The sequence below is a fragment of the Impatiens glandulifera genome, chromosome 5 (genome assembly GCF_907164915.1).
Source record: "Impatiens glandulifera chromosome 5, dImpGla2.1, whole genome shotgun sequence".
NCBI classification, from domain to species: Eukaryota; Viridiplantae; Streptophyta; class Magnoliopsida; order Ericales; family Balsaminaceae; genus Impatiens; species Impatiens glandulifera.
Genome location: NC_061866.1, coordinates 10,381,218 through 10,392,920, shown reverse-complemented (window position 1 = coordinate 10,392,920; position 11,703 = coordinate 10,381,218).

Genomic DNA, 11,703 nt, shown 5'->3' with positions numbered 1-11,703 from the left:
GCATCCGCAATTATTTATTTACAAATAAGTCAATTTAACATTTTTCTTTGTCTCGAAGAATCTTTTCGACTTTCTTTCTTTTTTCGTTGAAGCCATTATATTCAAAATTAGGGCTAATTGGAGGTTTTCATCTTATTGCATCTGTCTTGGGTAACTTGCCAACAAGTATTGGTAAAATGATTTCGTTTTCTAGAGACCTATTTTATTACTTCCCATGTGCACTCACTCATAGGAATAATTCTTCATTGACTCAATAGTGTGATTTTAACTTCTACACACCTTTCACTGAATTTGTTAAAGAATTAAAATTATAACTTCCCTCTAAGGCCATCACAATCTTACCATTAGCAAACTCATTAACTTCTTTAACAAGATAAAATATTTATATGGTGTCACACAACATCCACCAAGAAGATCACCAATAGTTGTATCATATCCAACAGAAATCATGATAACAACTTTATCACCTTGCATTGTTGACAACGATCTTTGTCGTGGTGGTTTCACCAATGCCCTTACAATCATTGCAAACATGTTGCATTTACTGTATCATTTGAAGGATCAAGATTTCTAATAGGGACCTTCATTCCAAATCCTTGACAGCCAAAGCATTTCATTGATGCACCATGTCACATTAGGAGAAAAGAGATAGCTTTCTTGATGTTCTATTGTAGAGATCCTCCAATGACACCTTGATTACCTCCTCTACTACTTCCACCACCATCAAGAATCTCTTCCTTCTTAAGAGAAATATACAAGAACCTGAAATTCTCTAGCGATAAGCGATCGTTCGTTTCTTCAAGAATGTCTGACTGTTCCAAGTCATCCTCTCTAGCTAATTCCTCAATTGCATCGGTCTTTCGCTTCAATAAGATGAATCCAGCTCCATTATCTTTATCCGATTCTTCAGAGACTCTCCAAAATTTTCAAACTTAGAGCTCTAATATAATAAAATAATGTTAAAATCTTAATGAAGAAGATAAATAGTAAATGCAATATTATTTGAGGTGTGTATTACAAACAATTACATCTCCTTAATATATGAGTTTCATTACTAACTAATTAATTATAATTATCAAAATTAACTAACAAACATTACAACTAATAAAAAGTTTTAATCTAACTAACTAACAATTTATTAAATTATTATTATTACTCTTACAAAATCATAACATTTATGTAAAAGAAAAAATTAATCAAATATTAAAAAATTAATGTAGGCAGAGATCTTTTAAAAAAGCAACGAGATATCCGAAAAAAATTAATGTAGGCAGAGATCTTTTAAAAAAGCAACGAGATATCCGACCGAATATATTAGTTTCCCAGATCCAACCTTATATATTAGTTTCACAACAATCATTTTAGATTGTCGAAAGATTTACGATTTCTCTCAAACCAAATTATTTAACAAATAATAATTTGGATATATCCCCATTGTTTCAGGCACGCAAATCTAACAGCCTAAATCACGTTTCCCAACACGTATCAATGTTTCCTGGCATAACCCATTAAATATCAATAATACTCCATAAAAGACTTCAAATGTCAACGACACCCTTACAATGTAAAAGAAGATGAGGGAACGTCTCCATTTTTTTGAGACACAAACGATATCGACTAATTAAGATAAGACAATTGCGCATACATCTATCATCGGTTAGAATTCTGGAAAAAAAACCTTGGTGAGAATTCTAAACTCTCATAAATTTTCTAGCACAACTTAGTTATAATACCTCTATCACCAGTGTTCTACATGAATCAAACATTAATCTTTCTCATATCTATCTCTCATCAAATTTTTTTGAATGTGTAAAAGTCCTAACTAACTTCAATCTGGTTTCGGGTACTCACTAATTTGGGGATGAGCTAACATATCTCCATTGGAACATAGTCATCTAGTATCACCTGGTTGACATCCTTACTTTTATACTATTTTTTACGTTTCGATAAGAGATATTGTGATTGATTACAAAGTCTTATCGAATTAAAAACACGAAATTGGAGTGAATTAATAACTCTGAAATTAGAGATAAATTTTTTTATATACATTAAGGTTGTATAATGAGACAAAATGATTTGACAAAATTGTAATAATCTATAGTTATTTCTCAAAACAATATAAAACTAGGTATGTTAGTTGAAATGGTTGTTAAATTTTTTAAAATTGAAACAATAATTATTTTTACGCTGGTTAAAGAGACCATAATGTAACTAAAATGTTGATTAGGCAAAGTAGACGTCAAATTGGATATTTGATGGATGTATCCCACAAAATGCCCAAAATCAAACATACTGATAATTAACAAAGATAAGCTCCTCTCTTTAATAATTTTCCTTAATTATCACGAACCACAAATGCCACAAAAGTATCAAAGTATCATTGCTGGTTTTTACAAATTGATGTCACAATTGATTTTAAGTAATCCTTGCGGCGGACGAGTCCATCTTTTACCTACAAAAATCCTTTGGTTTGGAGTATAATGTGCACCTATGTGGAAACGATTCATTTCAGTCATCATTTTGGTTGTTTGCTTCACCCACCAACAACAATTGTTACTTTTTTTTCTCCAAAAGACAATGGACCATTCTCCATTTCCAAGTGTTTCAAAAAAACATTTAAAATCTCTGTCATTTTTTCTCTCTTTATTAGTCCCTTATTTAAATTCTCAAATCCGTCCAAAATCCAAATCGAGATGCAAGAAATAAAAAAATGACATACTTTTTTCACATCATAGCAAAATATATTCAACTATATCCACTTCCAGATTGAAAAATTTACAATTTTGTTTCGAAACCATCATGCATTTAAATACATTTTCTAAACTCACAATTCCATTGTGGCAAGTGCTCCAAACGAAGTTTTTAATTTTTGGGAGGACATTAGTCTCCCAAATAATATTTCAAAATTCATTTGGAACTTGCCTCGACGAAGGTGGTCTATTAAAAGCACGGTTAGAATTTGAACAAAGAAAGCAAAATCGTTATTTTTCTGAATAAATTTCATGAGGACAAAAAGACCAAACCACAGTATTTGCTTCCTCCTCAAAATGAAGATAGATTTTCCTAATTTCATCCATGATTTCTTAAGGAAATGAGGCCTCAATTGTATTATAATTTCATGACATCAATGGAGCATTGATCTTTAACAATCATATTAAAATAATTGACATCTCTATTTTTCGGGACGAGTCCCAAATTTGGAAGTCATTTATCCGACCAAACATCAACCGTCTTTCCATTACAATGTCTCATTGACATCTTTTCAAAAGTAATTCTTTACCTATTGCAACTATTCCAGGTTGGAGAATCTCTTTTACCGCAATTCCAAAAAGAACCATATATCATTGAAATAAATATTTGTAATTTTTTTTCCCTAAAGACAAGACAGTTAGGTTCATCAATTAATCTACCATCCTACTGAGCTAGGAGTGTCTAGTTTTGGAATTCAAAATTTGTGAAGTTCAGAGATCTACCTTTTTGTTTAAAACAAGTTTCTCCAAAAAAAATCCAATGATTCGTGTTCTTCCTAGTGCTAGGCCACCAAAATTTACAAACCTTAGATTGAAGAGTTTTACAAAAAGATTTTGAGAGTTTAAAAGAAGTCATCAACATAAAAAGATGTAATAGTTTGTAAGACACTTTTAATTAAAACATCTTTTCTAGCTTGATTTAAAAACATTTTTTCCACCCATTAACTTTTTGTCAATTCTATTCAAGATTGTTTCGAAAACTATCTTTTAACATTTTCCAATCCAAGGGCACCCTAAGCAGTGTCGTTCCTGAGATTTTTTAGGCCTTAGGCGAAAGCACGAAATTGGGGCCCTACGCATAAACTTCACTTGTGTTTCACCGTTGATCTTCAATAACTTTCCAATATCTACAAAGATGCAACATAAATTGTCAACGAAAGTGACTTCTTCTTGCATTTTTAGATGCAAAATCATTGATAAATGTATCGTAATCAATATATTCCAAAAAATCTTTTTCAATACATAAAATAGCAAGTCCATTCAATATATCCTGAGACATCGAAGATCTTAGATAATTTTTCAATAATTTTAACTTAGAAAAACTTCTTTCAACAGAAGCTACCGTAACAGGCAATGTTAGTAAAATTCGATATACAATAGAGACGTTAGGATAGCAATCTATTGACATTACAAAATCAAGAATTTCAGCAGCGAGCATATCCAAACTAGGTAAAGCAACTTGTAGTATTTTTAGTTCAGAAAACAAATCACTCAAATTAACATCACACGTAAAAATAAATAACAATCAAACCCTGATGTTGAATTTTCACTTTTAATGGTTAAACCTTACCTCAAGGCTCAACCCAGCGAAACAGAGCTACTATCGAAATTATTTTGTTGTCGGTTTCCTTGTGAGTTTCGTTGTCGGTTTCGTTATCGGTTTCGTTGTCGATGTATGATACATAGACTGAGAGAGACAGACAGTGAGATAGACAGTAGGGTTTTCAATTTTTTGTTCTGATAGTGTTAGTTTGTTTCTCTATATGGGCTATAGAGCCATGGGCCAAAAAATCTAACATAATAAAAAAAAAATTAAAGAATAAGAAACTAAAAATCCTTACTAATACATAGCTTATATAAAAAAAAATGGGCCCCTTTTTGGTCCTAGGCCCTAGGCTGCCTACCCCTCCGGGCCGGGCTGGGCCTGACCCCAAGTAGCTGTTTATAGGATTCCCGATTGGAACTGGCAAAATATTAGCCAAATATCTTTGAATATGTTCAGGCGTATTTTTGGAATAGAAAAATGATAGACTTGTTATAATTAACTTGTTGTCTTGACAAATAACAAAACATGTTTTGTTTAGAAAGACGACATAACGTCAAAATAAAAGCCACATAAGGGCAAAGGAGTTATGAGTTCAAAGGAAAGCGGAAATAAACAACTGAATTAAGGACAACAATGAGAAAAAAAATGAATAACAAATGACAAACGACAATGACAATTGACAATTAAAACACCATGAAATCAGTGATGAGGGTGACAAAACATGTGTTAATACAATCTAATAATGCAAAACATTCAAATTCACTTGTCTTTTAAGAAAAAAAACATAAGGCAAAGAAATTTTTTGAAATGGAAGGACAATGTCCTAAGTTTGGTTACATTAAAAATAACCTTTCTCATACTTTTTTACAACAAAACTTATGATAAAATTTCTATAACTAAAATAAAGAAATTAGGTTGTTTAACCCTTTTCATATTTTAATAAAATTTTGACCTTCTACCATATTTTTGCACTATTTAACATATTTTCTTATATGTATAATAATTTTAATTGGTTTAACATATTTAACACAATTTTGACCCATTTTGTATGCTCAACATATTTGAACCCTTCAAAACAATCTTACTTTTTTCTTTTTAAATATAATTTGACTCATTCATCATATTTTTAAGGTTGAACATATTTTTTACTTAATTAATATCTTGTTACTCATCTAATATATTTGACAAATTTAATATTTTTTCAACAAATCAAACATATTCTTAACTTTTTAATATATTTTTTTACATGTTTAACACATTATAAGAACACTAAGGTTGAATTAGTAAAAAGGAAAAAATATGGAAAACTGGTTTTTTTAGAAAGTTGGTTTCCGCCTCTCCTTTGGAGTGCGAAAAATCTTCGCGTGTTACACAAATAGCCCACAAACACACTTAACTTAATCAAACGATTGAAATTTGTCGTTTGACGGGCTCAAACCAAGGACCTCCAAGGAGACCGGGATATGGTTCAAGATGATGAACTCGTTAAACAAAAATATGATTAATCTATATAAAAAATTAAAGCCGATCAAAATTATGTTAAGTATGTCCAAATATGTTAACATAGAAATAATATATATATATATATATATATTATAAACGGATCAAAATAAAATATTAACTATTAAAAAATATAATAAAATAAAAAGGTAGAAAATTAAAATTTCTATAATTTGAATATGTTTCAATTCTCGAATTTGAAATCAGATTTGAACTCCACAAACAAAGAGTGCAGAATCACGATTCATCCGTGATACAATTTCGGAACTAAGTTCAGACCTGATTTCTCCTTCTATGAGTGTATACGTAAGTAGCTTGTCACGAGCTCAGTTTCAATCAAAATAAAATCCACAGCAAGTCAATTCTTGTGTTGGGACAAAATACATCCCCATAGAGTTCAAGCCAATAGGAACTTGGGATCACAAATCTATCCAAAATAATCAAACACTTATGTCAATACTAGGGGAATTTTTGGAAGATAAAATGAATTGGACCCTTGAACCTTTCTAGTGTCAAGCAAACTGATGAGCGAGCACAAGAAATAATTAGGGATGCGGGAAAATACGTTTCTCCCCAACGAATGTCTCTTGATGAGCCGATATAACCGATGGGATCCGAGTAAGCCGCTTCGCAAATGGAATTACCTCGAACCCAGACAAAAGATTAAACTTCCGACGCTTAAGAGGAAGCTCGTAAAAGACAAATGCTCAAACTCGGAACCATGTTGTCAATAGAAGCGATGTTTTGTCTCAAACAGTGGTCAAGGGCAAGAATCTAAGACCTCAAAGAAAAAATAATTAAATAAGATTATGTTGGTTGAGGTACGAAACACAATACTATTATTCATTTAGACCCTTGTTTAACTTGCCGAGCAAAAATAAAGTATTTGAATCTATCAGATACACCCCGGTCATCATCAAAAGAGGTCAAACACTCACAAAAGTTGAGATATTGAAATCACTATTTGTTGTTCATCTAGACTTTTGTCTGATTTTCCAAGCAAGAATAAGAATGTATCAATTCTATTAAATATATCATGAGTACATAAAAGAGCTCAAAGGTCTTAGAATCTAAAGCGTGTGATCTCTAAGTCTGAGATGCGAGACTACATCTCTTGGTGCATGGTTGAGAGATTAAGCGTAACATAAACCTCTAATGAAGTTCGAGAAAGCAAATCCCTCGAGAAACTTAGGGCAAAACGTCTCGTCAAAAGACAAGTCCCTCAAGCGATGGCGTCAACTTCAAAGAACATCGATAGCATTTGGTCTCCTCGAAACACATTCTACAGAATAATGTACAAAACCGATTCCTAAAAATGTTTCAAAGATGACGAAACATTCTAAAGACATTTTAAAAATGACAAAATGTTAAAAAAAATCAAATTTTCAGATGTGACGAAACAATTTTAAAATGTTTCAAAAGTGAAAAACAATCTAAAGACATTTTAAAAGTGACAAAATGTTTAAAAATTCAAAGTTTTAGATGTGACAAAACAAATTGAAAATGTTTCAAAAGTGACGAAACATTCTAAAGACATTTTAAAAGTGAAAAATGTTAAAAAATTCAAAGTTTCATATGCGACGAAATTTTTTGAAAATGTTTCAAAAGTGACGAAACATTCTAAAACATTTTAAAAGTCACAAAATGTTAAAATTGATCAAAGTTTCAGATGTGACAAAACAATTTGAATATGTTTCAAAAACGAAGAGACATTCTAAAGACATTTTGAAGTGACAAAATGTTAAAATTAATTAAAGTTTCAAATGTGACGAAACAATTTGAAAACGTTTTATAAGTGACGAAACAATTTCAAGATATTTCACAAGCGACAAAAATATAAAAAATTGAAAACATTTCATAAGTAATGAAACAATTTCAATGCATTTTAAAGACAACAAAATGTCAAAAGTAATTAAAGTTTCATAGGCGACGAAAAAATCTAAATATTTCACGGGAGACGAGATATTAAATCAATTAAAGTTTCATAGGCGACAAAACAATCCAATATTTCATGGGAGTCGAAATATTTTGAAACTTCATGGGCGACGAAGCGAGTCCGACATTTCATGGGAGATGAAATGTTAAATCGATCAAGCTTCATGGGTGAATCCAACATTTCATGGGAGACAAAATGACTCTTCATCTGATCAGCACCGAGCCTCTTAATCGCCTCATTCTTCTTTCTAATCGAAGTACTAATAACAGTCACATTAGTACCAAAAGCCTTGGCAAACGTAACCGCACAATAACTTAACCCACTAAGATCCACCACACCTAAATTGGTTCCTGGCTTATCCAAACCAAAGTACCTTAAAGGACTATAAGTTGTAATTCCAACGTAGAGAAGAGGAACAGCCGCATCAAGAGGAAGATTGTTAGGTATTTTGACAATTGTAGACACCACATTTTTACACCCTAGATACCTAATAAAAAACCGGCCCGAAATAATACTCATGTTTGTTTATTGAACCAGGAAAACAAAAATAGAAACACCTCGTGGAAAACCGACCCAGAAAAGCTTAAAAGATAATGATCCAAAGGTAGAATTTTATAACGACTCTGTTTTCCCAACCCGTGACACGTTCATGTTGTACGTTTTGAAAAATCTTGAATTTTGAGTGTAATATTACTATTTGCAAATTTGTGCGGAAGTGCTCAAAAAGAGGGAAAACAAGAGAACGAGTCAACCCGAGTCAACCTGCCAACTGACGAGTCAACCCGGGTCAAAGAGGGATCAAGCACGTGTCAAGAAGAAGTGGAAAAGAGTAGACTGGTCTTCTAAAGTGGGGAAATCGGATTATTTGAAAAGTGGGTTATTTGAAAAAGGGACTATTGGAAAAGGAAATCAAGAATCCTTAAGTTTGAAGTCCCCATTGAGCTTCCATTGGAACCCTAGACTTCATGAATTTATCCCGGCTTCAATACTGGATGAAATTCAATGATCTTGGATGTTTTGAAAAGAGAAATTGGTCCTCTTTCATATGGTGTAGGCCAATATTCCATTGGTGTCCTATATCTAGACGAAATACGATCATGAGTGGAAGGTGTTCCTAAAAGGTTTAAATCGAACACCCTTTCACTTAAAAATTCGTAACTTGATCTGTTCTTGATGGTTTTGAATAATTCAAATTGGGTTGAAAATATAAATCGCATATCTTTTCAATGGTACAATCCCCGAATCGTGATTCGAAGGTTAAGGCCCTCATTCGATCTGTACAAGAGAAGTAGTACTACCGATTCAAATCCTGGGAGCCAGTTGAAACTATGCTGAACTTCCAAAAATCATATCTTTTGAACCAATGATCCATATTCAGTGTATGAGTTACCATTGGAAAGCCCTTTGAATTTTCTTTCCAACGATACCAAATGGTTCTCCCATTTCTCCCTGAAGCTCAGTCCAAGTCGCCTGCAGCAAAGGTGATGTGTGAACTGACACATTTATGTGACGCTAGTCTCCTGACCAACACGGACCATTTCGTGAGAAAATGAGAAAATGGGGATGGAGGAAAGAGTCTTGCCTTTCCAATGGTGCCAACCTCATTGTGGGGAAAGCCCTGTGCACAAAGTTATGAGCTATTAAAGTTATGAAAGTGAAAACCGCGTGGGGAAAGCCCTGTGCACAAAGTTATGAAAGTGAAAACCGCGGGATTGAAAAGATTGAAATGGAGGGGTGACTTTAAAATATCATAACTTTGGATAGGAAGGTCCGTTTGGGTTCATTCAAAGAGGAGATTCACGTTCGTGATGTTAAGAATTGACCATAATACTTTCTCAATTTTTTGAGCAAAAACGAGGTCAGGGAGATTTATTTGGGATGATGGTGCAAATAAAGGGTAGGAAAAACGGGAATAAAAAAAAAGCTGAAGAAATATATATATATATATATATATATATATATATATATATATATATATATATATATATATATTTTCAAGTGTGCCCTTGATTTTATGGCGTATTTCCAATTTAACCCCTGAAGCTAAGAGGGGCAGTTTTTCAGCTGAAAAGAAAAAAAGAGATCGGTTAAAAAGGGGCGGTTTTCAGGGGAGTTGAGGAGATCAGTTTTTAAGTTCGGAAGGGAGGTTTCAATCCGATTCTAGAGAGAGAAAAGAGCAGTTACAATATCCAGAGAGCGGTTCCATTTGAGAGCTGAAGCAGACGAATTCCGTTCTTGAAGACAGTCAAAAAAATTGCAGTTACACGACGAAACACATCAGGGAGATTCTTCACGGGCGTTCCAGAAAGCTAATAGCTAGGTTTAATTACATTGAAGGGAGTACAAAGAAGGATTCAATCGGAGAAGAAACAAAGAAAGATAGTTGCAGCAGAACTGGAAGAGGAACAATAGAAATAGTTGACTGAAATTCCTGCAACTTCCGACTAATTCACATTCTTCTCTCATTTCATTACGTTTTGCTGATTCAGGTACTCACTAATCCAATGTAGATCATAATGTTGATTGAGGCATCGGTTCTGTACACCGATGCCATTTATACTTCAGAATCTGATTGCAGATTTGTTTTTGTTAAGTTTTCTGTTGTTTTATTGCTGTTGTGCTGTGAGTTGATTTGATTTGGTTATTCGTTAGATTCTGGCTGTTAGACATTAGATTAGGAATAGGCTGGGATTTAGATTAAGATTGTAGAGTCTCCTGTTTGAAAATTGTGTTTTCTCCTTGCTGAAATTTCGGGAGTCATTCTCGTCCAAAAGGAAGAACAGCAATCTGCTGTTTTAGCTGTTCTTCAGTTGGGGGCTGTTGCTTTGGACGTCAGGAAGTGATCCTGGTGTGCATACAAGCTTCTGGTGATCCAATGGATGGTCGTGGCAAACTCTGTCTCGACCTGGAAATCATACAAAGACTAGACGATGTTCGATGGATTCGCTGCTTTGAAGAGCAGTCGATCTTCTTCTTCGCGAGGATGAGTTTTAGTTGGATCCTTATGGCGAGCTGCAGCGGGAAGGAGGCGGAGATTCGACGAGTAGGACGGAACCTCGCGATGTCGTCTTCGAACGAGGATTGGTCGCAGGCGCAGTTCTCGCCGGAAATCGCCTGGCCGGAGGAGAACGTAGGTCCAGCGGGTTCTGGTTTTATTTTTGTTATGTTTGGTTTCCTCCAACTTCTTTCGAAGTTGCAAAGAGGCCCTTTGGCCTCTTTTATTTTTAAATAAGCCTGAGAACTTTAATTTCGAATTAATTTATTAGTTCAAAATTAAAGTAGTCCCTGATCTCTTCCTGATGTTTTAATTGGACCCCTAAACTTTCTTTTTCTCTTATTTTAATTTAAACTTTAAAAAACCAAAAATAAAATAAACCTAAGGTCCTGTTTGTTTCCCAGATTTCACAAACGACTTTAAAATGATGATTCAAACATCCAAACCACTTTCAAATTTTCTCAAATTTTCCCAAAAATTTAAAAATGTTATTTTCTTCAAAAATAATTTTTCCCAGGAGTTTTAGGACCCGTTTGGAAAAATGTCTATCTTTGTAGTGTCATATCGGGGGTTCTATAACTCCGAAAATTTCAAACTCGATTCTTGTGAGCTTCTAATAATATTTTTGACTATCATATGAAATTTTTAGGAATTTTGGGAATTATTTTTGAAAATGACTCATTTTAATGTGTTGTGTTCGGAGTTTTACTTAACTCTGAAAATTTTAAAAGGGGAAACACTTGGGACCTTGAGTTAGTTCATTCTCTTCTCTCATTTGTCCAAAGAGAATAAGACTTCCAATCTTCAATCTGAATCTTCGTCATTGTCATTCGCACTTGTATACCTTCTCTCGGGAATTGTGACTCTTGTTTTTTCCATGAGAATTTTTCTATATTCTCTTCGATGCTTTTTAGTGCTTCAATGTTTTTCAATGCTTTATCCTCGTCAAGCACCTCATTAATAGGACTAGCCCCTT